Source organism: Bos indicus, chromosome 19 (assembly GCF_029378745.1).
Source record: "Bos indicus isolate NIAB-ARS_2022 breed Sahiwal x Tharparkar chromosome 19, NIAB-ARS_B.indTharparkar_mat_pri_1.0, whole genome shotgun sequence".
Classification (NCBI taxonomy): domain Eukaryota; kingdom Metazoa; phylum Chordata; class Mammalia; order Artiodactyla; family Bovidae; genus Bos; species Bos indicus.
Genome location: NC_091778.1, coordinates 11,749,981 through 11,761,162, shown reverse-complemented (window position 1 = coordinate 11,761,162; position 11,182 = coordinate 11,749,981). Strand labels below are relative to the sequence as shown.

The 11,182-nt window shown below is 41.9% G+C and overlaps 1 long non-coding RNA gene across 3 annotated transcripts in view; it reads right to left on the bottom strand.

The window, feature by feature from the left end:
* Positions 1–4,331: 4,331 nt before the first annotated feature.
* LOC109573132 (uncharacterized) overlaps positions 4,332–11,182 on the bottom strand; it is a 95,459-nt gene continuing 88,608 nt past the window's right edge. For all 3 annotated transcript variants that reach the window (XR_011561910.1, XR_011561912.1, XR_011561911.1), the window contains one exon: positions 4,332–5,145. This is a non-coding gene — a long non-coding RNA (uncharacterized lncRNA). The remainder of the gene's footprint in view (positions 5,146–11,182) is intronic.

Below are 11,182 nucleotides of genomic sequence, written 5' to 3'. Positions count from 1 at the left end.
CAGCAGCAGCAATAGCAACGATAATCCTGTATTCGAGACAGCAAAAGAGACACAGATGTATAGAACAGTCTTTTGGACTCTGTGGGAGAGGGTGAGGGTGGGATGATGTGGGTGAATGGCATTGAAACATGTAACTTATCATATGTGAAATGAATCGCCAGTCCAGGTTCGATGCATGATACAGGGTGTTCGGGGCTGGTGCACTGGGATGACCCAGACAGATGGTAAGGGGAGGGAAATGGGAGGGAGGTTCAGGATGGGGAACACGTGTACAACTGTGGTGGATTCATGTCAATGTATGGCAAAACCAATACAATATTGTAAAGTAAAAAAAAATTAATTTTTTAAAAAATAAATAAATAACAGCATTTCTTATATGTTCCTCATATCGATGAGTAATTTACAGAGCAAGAAAAATGAGCATTTTTTTCTTCTAATCTAAGTAGTTTAAATATCACTCTTCCAATATCATTTTCTTTAAAGGCTGTTCAAGAGTATTATCTCAGTCTAGGTGATGGTGTGTGTGTGCTAAGTTGCTTCGGCCGTGTCCTACCCTTTGTGACTCTGTGGACTGTGGCCCGCCAGGCTCCTCTGACCATGGGATTTTCCAGGCATGAATCCTGGAGTGGTTTGACACGCCCTCCTCCAGGGGATCTTCCCGACCCAGGGATCAAACTCACATCTCTGATGTCATCTGCATTGGAAGGCAGTTCTTTACTACTAAGGCCACTTGGGAAGCCCCTAGGTGGTGGCGATGAGATCACAAATTATGAAGAGGGGGAGTTTAATTGTCAAGATTGTTACCTGTGTCAGGAGATGACAAACCATTTTCATCTGGAAGGTCAGCCCCACTGTGTCAGCTGTAGTGACCAGGAGTGCATCGAACAGCATTTTAAATCCCCACTCAGGGTCAACAGAAAGGAGAGCCACGATCAAGTAGTGATTTTTCCCAAGCTGGGCAGAAAGAGGTGGTCCCGCTTCTGCCAGAAGCTACTACTCACTGGAGAGCTCGCAGGCCCTACCGTAGAACTCACAGAGGGAAGAATGGTATAAAAGTGAATATATATGTATAAGCTAAGAAAAGAAGCTCTTGGAGAGTAAAATGTAAAAAAGAGGAGCAATGAAGGGGTAGAAAAACCAACAAAAACCAGAGGGAAGAGGAGGATGGGACGAATCGGAAGATTAGGATTGATGTATGCTAGCTCTGCAGGGAAAGAATCCACCTGCAATGCAGGAGACCCCGGTTTGATTCCTGGGTCGGTTTGATTCCTGGGTCGGGAAGATCCGCTGGAGAAGTGATAGGCTACCCACTCGAGTATTCTTGGGCTTCCCTTGTGGCTCAGCTGGTAAAGTATCTGCCTGCAATGCGGGAGACCTGGGTTCGATCCCTGGGTTGGGAATCGAATGGGCTTCCCACTCCAGTATTCTGGCCTGGAGAATTCCATGGACTGTACAGCCCATGGGGTCACAAAGAGTCGGACATGACTGAGCGACTTTCACTTTCATATACGCTACGGAGCTTCCCAAGTGGCACTAGTGGTAAAGAATCCGCCTGCCATTGCAGGAGACATAAGAAACAGCAGATTAGATCCCTGGGTCAGGAAGATCCCCTGGAAGAGGGCATAGCAACCCACTGCAGTATTCCTGCCTGGAGAATCTCATGCAGAGGAGCCTGGGGGGCTACAGTCCACAGAGTTGGACACGACTGAAGTGACTTGGCACGCATACACACAAACTATCTATTTTACACATAGATAGTTAGTGGAAGCCTATGATAAAGCACAGGAAGCTCAACTCTTTGCTTTGTGAAGACCTAGAGGGGTGGGATGGGAGGGAGGTCCGAGAGGAAGGGGCCATATGTGTACATACAGCAGCGTCACTTCATTGTACAGTAAAGACTAATACAACATTGTAAAACAATTATACTCCAATTAAAAAAAGAGAGAGAGAGAAAGGGTATAGTCATGATTTTGATGTGTAAAACAAGGAGAAAATCATAGGGATGTTCAAAGCTTTTTTATCAGTGGTGTAGTGGGCAGAAGAGTATATACACTCTTAGGAACTATTATTTTAAAGGTGTAATTTTATTTTAAATTATAAAAGTATTCCATGTTCACTGTAAGTTTTCAGAAAAAACACAAAATTTTTTTCACCTAAAACTCCAGTCGTGTTGCAGGCATCAGTTTGGAAGAGGGGTGAGACGGTGACAAAGCAGAGTGGCGACAACAGCCTAAATCTCTTAAACATCTCCAGGCAAAGCTTGTCAGTCAAAGGCCACTGGCGGGACTCCCTGGATGGCTCAGTGGTTGAGAATCCGCCTGCCCACTCAAGGTACACAGGTTCAGTCTCGGGTCTTGAAAGATCCCGCATGCCTCGGAGCCACCAAGCCCGTGTTTCACAACCATTGATTGCACCCTCTAGAGCCCACCAGCTGCAACTACTGAACCCCATGTGTCTGCAACAAGAGAAGCCACCGCAATGAGAAGCCGGCGTGCTGCAACTAGAGAAGAGCCTGCACGCAGCAACTAAGACCCAATGCAAAAAAAAAAAAAGCCACTAGAAATACAACTGTTGTCAGATAACAGTTAGGTTTATAATCCTGCAGAAAGGGGGAATGCACACTCCAGGACCCGGGAGGATCAAGGTTAAGAATGAGTTAGGAGGGTCTCATTAGCATCTGGACTTGGGCTGGTTGACTGACGGGGAGGCAAAGGCTTGTTCCAGATTGAGGTCTGTCCTGAGGAAGGGGCAATTCAATGATTGGGGATTTTAATTTTTACCTAGGAAGGCATAGTCACTCATGCAACTAGAAAAGGGAGGTGTTTGGACATTTCTGTGGTGCTTGGATGCCTTTATTTCTAGCTGTGTTTAGATATGATTATGGCATGGTATAGTTAATGCCTTGTTCCACCATCAGAATGACTGTCTGATAATTGTAAACTCTTGTAGAATTGTTCGTTTTCAATGGGGGAACACTACGGCCAGCTATCAGCGTCCAGCTATCAGTTGTTAAAGCTTTTTTTTTTTTTTTTTTTCACTTTCTCCATCAATTGTTAATTTTGGATTCAGACTTGTGCTTGAGTTTCCTCATGGGGCTGTAGAAACCAAAGTGACAAAATGTGACCAGAAACTATATGACAGACACACCCCTGTCTCTGTACAGTAATTGCCATGCAGCACTTTGAGAGTTCAGTTCAGTTCAGTCGCTCAGTGCGTCCGACTCTTTGCGACCCCATGGACTGCAGCACACCAGGCCTCCCTGTCCATCACCAACTCCCGAAGTTTACTCAAACTCATGTCCATCGAGTTGGTGATGCCATCCAACCACCTCATCCTCTGTCATCCCCTTCTCCTCCTGCCTTCAATCTTTCCCAGCATCAGGGTCTTTTCAAATGAGTCAGTTCTTCGCATCAGGTGGCTAAAGTAATGGAGTTTCAGCTTCAGCATCAGTCCTTCCAATGAATATTCAGGACTGATCTCCTTTCGGATGGGCTGGTTGGATCTCCTTGCAGTCCAAGGGACTCTCAAGAGTCTTCTCCAACACCACAGTTCAAAAGCATCAATTCTTTGGTGCTCAGCTTTCTTTAAAGTCCAACTCTCACATCCATACATGACTACTGGAAAAACCATAGCTTTGACTAGATGGACCTTTGTTGGCAAAGTGATGTCTCTGCTTTTTAATATGCTGTCTATGTTGGTCATAGCTTTTCTGCCAAGGAGCAAGCGTCTTTTAATTTCATGGCTGCAGTCACCATCTGCAGTGATTCTGGAGCCCAAAAAATAAAGCCAGCCACTGTTTCTACTGTTTTCCCATCTATTTGCCATGAAGTGGTGGGACCGGATGCCATGATCTTAGAGCTGCTGCTTCAAAAAGGGAATTGGCCTCGAGTCAGTGTCTTCACCAGAGCGAGGGTAAAGAGTGGGAGGGAGCTGCTGCCCTCCGGTGGCTTCCCCAGAAATTACATCAGTGACTATAACACTTCCCCCACCGCCCCCCACCCCACCCCGAGACCACCGCAGTTCATGCAGGGGTTTCCTGAGGACTTTCAGGACCGACCTCAGGCAGGGCAGAACAGGAGGAAGGAAGATCTGCCTGGGAGCAAGAGGCAGTAAAATTTCAGATACTATTATTAATGTGATCACATCAGTACTCTAAGCTTGGTGAAACCTCGAGAAACATGGATTATATGAACTGTAGGTTTTCAATGAGTAAATATTGCTTTTATAATCAAAGAAGGTAGATGTGTACAATAGAATAATAAGAATTTGAACATCTGTATCGGACTGAAAAACAACCATGCCACCTAGAAATGCAGAATAAAAGACAAAGGGATTAGAAAACTTTTTAATATCAAGGGTTATATAAACAAAGATTAAAATTTTACTTAAGTTGGAGAGGATTTGAGAAACTTTAACCCTGGTGCATTGCTGGTGGGAATGTAAAATGGTGCAGTTACTGTGGAAAATAGTAAGGCAGGTCCTCAAAAACTTAAACATAGAATTACCATATGATCCAGAAATTTCACTTGTAGGTACAAACCCAGAAGAATTGAAAGCAGGGACTCGAACAGATACTTGTATACCCACATTCACAGCAGTGTTATTCACAATAGCCAAAAAGTAGAAACAAGCCAAATGACTATCAACAAATAAATGGATAAACAAAGCGTATATACAAGCAATGGAATATTATTCAACCTTAAGAAGGAATGAAATTCTGAGACAAGCTACAACATGGGTGAATTTTGAGGGCATTATGTTAAGTGGAAAACAGACACAAAGGAAAAATATTATCAGTTCAGTTCAGTTCAGTCGCTCAGTCGTGTCCGACTCTCTGCAACCCTGTGAATCGCAGCACGCCAGGCCTCCCTGTCCATCACCAACTCCTGGAGTTCAATCAGACTCAAGTCCATCGAGTCGGTGATGCCATCCAGCCATCTCATCCTCTGTCGTCCCCTTCTCCTCCTGCCCCCAATCCTCCCAGCATCAGAGTCTTTTCCAATGAGTCAACTCTTAGCATGAGGTGGCCAAAGTACTGGAGTTTCAGCTTTAGCATCACTCCTTCCAAAGAACACCCAGGACTGATCTCCTTTAGAATAGACTGGTTGCATCTCCTTGCAGTATGGTTCCATTTATAAGAGATACCTAGAATAGACAAATTCATAGAGACAAAAGATGTTACAAGCTACTGGAGGAGAGGAGAATGGGGAGTTATTGTATAATGGGTATAGAGTTTCTATTTAGGGTGATGAAAAGTTCTGAAAATAGATACTGGTGATGGTTATACAACACTGTGAATGTACTTATTGCGAATGATTTTTTTTTTTTTAGGCCACAGTGTGCAGCATGTGGGATCTTAGTTCCCCAACCAAGGATTAAACCCATGCCCCCTGCACTAAGAATACAGTCTTAACCACTGGACCATCAGGGAAGTCCCTTATCGCCACTGAATTGAACACTTAAAAACAGATGAAATGGTAACCTTTATGTCAAGCATAATTTACCACAATAAAAAACTTACCTAAGTAAAATGAACTCATCATTTTATCTTTAAAGAAATATGAAACATTCCTTTTGTCTGCATTTTAAGTCATCTTTTTTGGACTTTCTTGAATTATTTTCATTACACAAAAATACATTTTAAGGGCATTGCTATTATATACTTTAAGGTTATAATTTCATGGCCTTAGGCATAAATTCTTTGGATTTTTCCTATGGCCAGATGAAATCAAATTGAAGGCTGGAGTTTTCCCACCCATCTTTTAGAGAAATAGCATCTTAAGGCTTTCCTTTTATTTCTTTATTTACCAGGTAGCTCTTGGTTTAGAGGATAAACTTAAAGTTACTGTAAATCAGCTATTCTCAACTAAATTAATAGTTTGGCTTGATTCGTGATTACTATATTCAACTTTGATTATAATTAGAGAAAGTAAAATGATTCTAAAAAGAACTCTAAATAAAAACATATTAAAAATCGGTTCCCAAAATAGCCCCAGAGTCGAAAGTACTATTTTACTGCTATTGAAGTTAGAAGTTTTTCAAACACAAGGAAAGCAGCGTATAGGGCAACCTGTGAAGCTTCAGAGTTCAGATCGGAAGATCTGAGTCCCAAGTTACTCGGAACATGGTGAATGAGCAGTAAGCATGCGCTGAATGAGAGGATGATAAGTGCAGGTCACTTCCTCTCTCTGAACCTCAGTTTTCTCATCTGCATAAGAAAGTGTGTGTGTGCTCAGTTGTGTCTGACTCTTTGCAACCCCATGGACTGCAGCCCACAGAATCCTCTGTCCATGGAATTTTCCAGGCAAAAATACTGGAGTGGGTTGCCATGTCCTACTCCAGGGGATCTTCCTGACCCAGGCATACGAACCCTTGTCTCTTGAGTTTCTCGAGTCTCTTGCATTGGCAGGTAGATTCTTTACCACTGCATCACCCGGGAAGCCTCAAAGAAGAAAGGAGTTGGATGAAATTGAGTGGGTCTCAGCCCTGGTCATTAGAATCACCTGGGGAGTTTTTAAAACTACAGATGCTACCAGCTTGCAAAGGAATGCCTTCTGGTACCTGCTACTATGGGGATGAACCTTGAAGACATGATGCTAAATGAACGAAGCCAGATACAAAAGGACAAATCTTGCAGGATTCCACCTGTGTGAGATACCTATCATAGTCCAATTCATAAAGACTGCAAGTAGGATGGTGATTACCAGGAACTGGGAGGAAGAGGGAACCGGGAGTTATTTTTTAACGGGTACAGAATTTCTGTTTGGGAAGCTGAAAAAGTTCTGGGGGGGTGGATGGTGGTGGTAGTTGCATAACAATGTGAGTATCATAATGATGCTGAACTGTACTCTTAAAAATTTTTTAAATGGTGAATTTCATATTTTGTACAATTTAACACACACACAGACACATAGACGCTCTCATATTGATGCTGTGCCCCACGTCAGACCAGTTGAGTTAGATGGGTGGGACTATGGGTATTTTTTTAAAACTCCTTAGGCAATTTTTTTTTTTCTTTTGGCTTGTGAGCTCTTAGTTCCCAGACCAGGGACTGAATCAGGGTCTCAGGCAATGGAAACGCACTGTCCTAACCACTGGACCCCCAGGGAATTCCTTCTCAGCTAATTCTGAAGCACAGAGTTGAGAACCCTGGACCCAGATAATGTCTAAGATTCTGTTTTGCTTCAGTCATCCATGATTCTAAATAAGATGGTCCAACAAGAGAAAATGAAAACTGTCAATGTTTTGGCCCAATTTCATAACTGCAAATAACAACTTCCTTGGATGAATTCAGTTCAGTTCAGTTGTTCAATCATGTCCGACTCTTTGCAACCGCATGAACCACAGCACACCAGGCCTCCCTGTCCATCACCAACTCCAGGAGTTTACCCAAACTCATGTCCATTGAGCTGGTGATGCCATCCAACCATCTCATCCTCTGTCGTCCCCTTCTCCTTCTGCCTTTAATCTTTCCCAACATGAGGGTCTTTTCAAATGAGTCAGCTCTTCGCATCAAGTGGACAAAATATTGGAGTTTCAGCTTCAACAGCAGTCCTTCCAATGAACACCCAGGACTGATGTCCTTTAGGATGGACTGGTTGGATCTCCTTGCAGTCCAAGGGACTCTCAAGAGTCTTCTCCAACACCACAGTTCAAAAGCATCAGTTCTTTAGCTCTCAGCTTTCTTCACAGTCCAACTCTCACATCCATAAATGACCACAGGAAAAACCATAGCCTTGACTAGATGGACCTTTGTTGGCAAAGTAATGTCTCTGCTTTTGAATATGCTCTCTAGGTTGGTCATAACTTTCCTTCCAAGGAGTCTTTTAATTTCATGGCTGCAATCACGATCTGCAGTGATTTTGGAGCCCAGAAAAATAAAGTCAGTCACTGTTTCCACTGTTTCCTCATCTATTTCCCATGAAGTGATGGGACCAGATGCCATGATCTTAATTTTCTGAATGTTGAGCTTTAAGCCAACTTTTTCACTCTCCACTTTCACTTTCATCAAGAGTCTCTTTAGTTCTTCTTCACTTTCTGCCATAAGGGTGGTATCATCTGCATATCTGAGGTTATTAATATTTCTCCTGGCAATCTTGATTCCAGGTTGTGCTTCCTCCAGCCCAGCATTTCACATGATGTACTCTGCATACAAGTTAAATAAGCAGGGTGACAATATACAGCCTTGATGTACTCCTTTCCCAGTTTGGAACCAGTCTGTTGTTCCATGTCCAGTTCTAACTGTTGCTTCCTTACCTGTATACAGGTTTCTCAAGAGGCAGGTCAGGTGGTCTGATATTCCTATCTCTTGAAGAATTTTCCACAGTTTGTTGTGATCCATACAGTCAAAGGCTTTGGCATAGTCAATAAAGCAGAAATAGATGTTTTTCTGGAACTCTCTTGCTTTTTCCATGATCCAGAAGATGCTGGCAATTTAATCTCTGGTTCCTCTGCCTTTTCTAACACCAGCTTGAGCCTCTGGAAGTTCACGGTTCACATATTGCTGAAGCCTGGCTTGGAGAATTTTGAGCATTACTTTACTAGTGTGTGAGATGAGTGCAATTGTGCGGTAGTTTGATCATTCTTTGGCATTGTCTTTCTTTGGGATTGGAATAAAAACTAATGTTTTCCAGTCCTGTGGCCACTGCTGAGTTTTCCAAATTTGCTGGCATATTGAGTGCAGCACTTTCACAGCATCATCTTTCAGGATTTGAAATAGCTCAACTGGAATTCCATCACCTCTACTAGCTTTCTTCATAGTGATACTTCCTAAGGCCCACTTGACTTCACATTCCAGGATGTCTGGCTCTAGGTAAGTGATCACACCATCATGATTATCTGGGTCGTGAAGATCTTTTTAGTACAGTTCTTCTGTGTATTCTTGCCACCTCTTCTTAATATCTTCTGCTTCTGTTAGGTCCATACCATTTCTGTCCTTTACTGAGCCCATCTTTGCATGAAATGTTCCCTTGGTATCTCTAATTTTCTTGAAGAGATCTCTAGTCTTTCCTATTCTATTGTTTTCCTCTATTTCTTTGCATTGATCACTGAGGAAGCCTTTATCTCTCCTTGCTATTCTTTGGAACTCTGTATTCAATTGGGTATATCTTTCCTTTTCGTTTCTCTTGAATCCAAATCACTAATGGACTTACAGTTTTTTTTCCCCTAAATATTTTTTTTTTCTGTTTAGTAATTTTACTTCTTTTCTTAAAATGAATTAACCTTTTCACAAAACTTCATTGGACAGCTGTGCAAGTCTCCACTCAAGATTTGGTCAGATAACAGTAGATTCTAATATAAATTATTCTTACAAAGAATGCGTATGTCTACATTCAGCACACTATCTCTTCGCCAAAGCCAGTCTTTTCTGAAGCCTGGCATTTTCATGCCACATGCCTTATGTTTCAGTTGTCACAGATATCCAAAGAAGTTTTAAACTCAAAGTCTTTTTAAAAACAGTATTTATTGAATAATTGTGCTTTTTTTTCCTAGAAAAATTTATTTTAAAGTAATAGATTTGTAACCATTAAAAGTAATGGAAAATTTTCCATAATGAATATTTGAAGTGACCCAATGAAAGAAAACAGCATGGGTTCTTTTTCTAGGAATCTAAATGTTTTATAAAAGAAATTTTGTTTTGAAGTATTTCATTGTCTTGATACAGTAACCACAGGATGTTGAGCCAGCCTAAATAATTAGGCCTAAACAAAAATTGAAATGGAAACTATTTGTAAATGTTTCCCATCTAAAATGAGAGAACGGACGCATGTGAAATACAAAATAACACTCTTTTGTTCTGGAGTTTTTATATATGTTACGTAAAAATCATCTAATGAGTTTTGAATGAAAATTGTTCTCAGCAAAACAAGTGTGAGTCAAAATTCTTTTTGGCAATCATTATTTTTTTTTGCTTTTCTTTCATTTAGCACTTCTGACTTGAAATGTCCTCTTTAAAACATACGTGACGTTATAAGTGATCAATGAGCTGTGTAACTTAAATGTGCCATTTACCAACCCTAGATCTGAAATTACTGCACTGATTTCACACTAACAGAGTTGTTGTTATCTGTTCTTTTAAACCACATCAGACACTGCCTTCTAAGTTGTTGAAACAAAGCATTTATTCTTCAGTTCAGTTCAGAGTAGTCAAAAGTCTTGATAATGATACGGTTTCAAGGATTAAACAGCATTCTCTGGGGCTTCCCTGGTGGTCCAGTGGTTAAAAAAAAAAATCCATCTTCCAATGCAGGGGAGGTGGGTTTGATGCCTGGTCAGGAAACCAAGCGCCCACATTCCATGTGGCAACTAAGCCCGAGCACTACACCAAAGACCCGGTACAGCCAAAGCTTTTTAAAGTTATCAGCACCTTGTGAAGTCTAGTACCCGCCCATGAGCACTGATTTTCAAAGCACCAGAACTTCGGTCATCACCACCCCAAAATGTCCAGTAGCAACACTTCATTACCAATACCATTCTGGGCATCTACTAAGGTGACGGCCAAATATTCTGGGCCCAAAGGTACTTCAGGTTATCACCTGCTGACTTTGTTTAACATGGAAAGAAGCACAAAATGGCAGGAGGCTGTGTTGTTGCCCAATCCAGAACAACAAAGGAAAACAAATATTAACCCTCGATAGTTGGCTTCTAGCCCAGGTCGCTTGAGCAATAAGCCAGAATAACTCCACGGCGACTGGTTATCCCACCTCCTCACTCAGCACATTTTTTCCCCTGCTAAAGGCCAATCTTGTTTAAAATATAATCTTTACCTACTTTAAACCTCCAAGATCCTTTAAGAGCTTCCTAGTTGACCTTGTAAGGTGAATGCTTGGATCACAATGAATTTGCAGTTTTTCCAAGTTTTGGCATCTGCTCTAGCCCATTATATGCCTTTTGTAAGATTCAGATCGGGTCAATCTAGGGAAAAGTAGGTCTAGAGGAAGTAGCCTCACCAAAACCTACCCATCTTGGGTCTACAATGTAATAGTACTTGAGCTATAGAATCGACAGTAAGACAAAAAAAAAAAGCCTCAAAGCTATTACATTTTAATGTTAAACGTAATAATAAGACTCATCTCAGGGCTTCCCTAGCCGTTCAGTGGTTAACAATCCACCTTGCGATGCAGATTGCAATGCAGAGGACACCGGTTCGCTCCCTGGCCCAGGAAGATTCCACATGCCGCAG